The sequence below is a fragment of the Genypterus blacodes genome, unplaced genomic scaffold, assembly GCF_046128005.1.
Source record: "Genypterus blacodes isolate CSIRO-AG114 ecotype Tasmania unplaced genomic scaffold, CSIRO-AGI_Gbla_v1 ptg000156l_1, whole genome shotgun sequence".
In the NCBI taxonomy this organism is placed as follows: domain Eukaryota; kingdom Metazoa; phylum Chordata; class Actinopteri; order Ophidiiformes; family Ophidiidae; genus Genypterus; species Genypterus blacodes.
Window position 1 is genome coordinate 10,859,070 of NW_027466957.1, and position 2,097 is coordinate 10,861,166.

Below are 2,097 nucleotides of genomic sequence, written 5' to 3' on the forward strand. Positions count from 1 at the left end.
CTGATATTTTGGCCTTGCAGAAGTTTCACTGCTACAAGCTCACGTCTATTTATACAATATGCTTGTGTTCAAAATGATTCCTCACTGAGGAGTTAGATTTGTAGTTCTTGGCGCGTCTATCCCCCCCGAGTGTACTCTTTGTCCCAGTTACCCGTTCAGCTGCGGTGGTGGTGCTTTTGTAGTTTTACTTCCGTCGTGTACACAAGCGTGCAACTTTTCAAGACGTCAGATCGCCGCCGTCATCTGATCGTCGCTCATGGGAGACTAGGCGTCAATCTGGCTTTAGCTTGAGGTTGATATTTTGTTTGTTGCTATGCGGAAAACCAGCTAAAATCATGTAGTCTGAACCCAGAAAGGGCCTAAAATAGAAGACGGATTTTAGCGTTTTATCATCTCTTTCATGAAGCCTTTCATCTTCAAATCAATCGAAAACAGATGACGATGATGATGAAAGATGTGGCTTGCTGCCGTCAGCGCTTCAATGTTTGAACGGCCAAGCTAAGCGAAATGCCATTGTTGATCCTTTAATGTCATCAGTTGTATGAGGACACACACACACACACACACACACACACACACACACACACACACACACACACACACACACACACACACACACACACACACACACACACACACACACACACACACACACACACACACACACACACAGTTCACAAAGTAGGAGCAGCAGCTGCAGCGGGGCGGTAACAAGCTTGTTAGGAAGGCGCGTGACAAACGAGCCGCGGCACATTGTCCCTGCGTTGAGGATGAGCAGAGGTGTGGAAATGTCACCACAAATAGCCTCTGGTCACCAAATGTCACCTTTCCACTCCACTCCCCCCATCCGACCCCCCCCATTTCTCTCCTCTTTCCGTCACTTCTCCGCCTTTCCGCTCTTTGCATCTCCTGTGTGCTTTCTCCTCTCCTTTCTCCTGGCGTCCGTCTTGGTCTACGGCGGAGGACAGGCAGTAATGAGCAGAGTGAAATGTATAAAGAGTTCCCCTTCTTTTCTCTTCTCTTCCCTTCACTTCACTTCACTCGGCATTTCTCCCACTAATCCATTTCTTGATTTGAGTGAAAAATCTCTTCCAGTGATTTGCTCGTTAAAGACCAAAGTGTAGCTGTGGGTGTTACGGTGGTGACAACCATCATTTAGAAGAAAATGATTAAAAAGATCAAACAAATGACAGAACTGATGGGGTAATGACTGACCAAGAACTTCTTAGTCGATCACTCAATGTATCGACTGAGTTCTTTCTCCTTCTTTCCTTTTCAAGCTCCTCTTCTTCTCTCCTTTCACTATCATTCTCTCGTCTCACCAGGCTGAGGATCACTGGAGCAAAAAGGGGCAAAGCGGAGCAGCCGAAGCTTCTTCCATCTCTCTGGAAAACCATCCAGGTCCCTGCCAGACTCCCTGGATGATGTATTCATGCAGGCCGTGTCTGATCTACACTGTATTCTCTCTCCCCGGTTTCCCTTCTGCCGCAATTTTGAATTGCCTCCTTGAGCTCGGGCAATCTTCCAGGCTTGCAGGAGAAAATTCAAGGACTGTTTCTCAGAAATGTTCTTGAATTTTTTGGGGAATCTTTCACTGTTTTGTGTCACGTCAAACCGCTTTACCTTGCGTTTCGTAAAATAGTCATCTTGGTAATAGATGACCTCGACCTAGTTTGGACAAATGGCTTAAACGTGGTAGAACTTAAACCAAGCAACTTCGTGGAGACCGTATGACAGGACAGAGAAGTGAATGAAGGAGAGAAACAGCTGCCTAACCTACAAACACCTCTAGTGCTAAACATCTACTCTTCTCTGTCCTCTCCCTCTCCTGCAATAAGCTGTGAATCACCAAAGCCACTGCGGTGTGTGTGTGTGTGTGTGTGTGTGTGTGTGTGTGTGAGGTCCGTGGCCCGCGGTCACAGGTCATCTGCTTAGCACAGTGCTGATTACCGTATCTCCATATCTCCCCACTCCGGTGATAAAAGCCCCTGTACTTCCCCTGCGATCTCATCAGAGAGACGCTCATTAAAGCCCAGTTAAGATAGATATGATTAATGTGAGCGCTGACGCCAACCAGCCGCTTTGACAGGCTCTCTA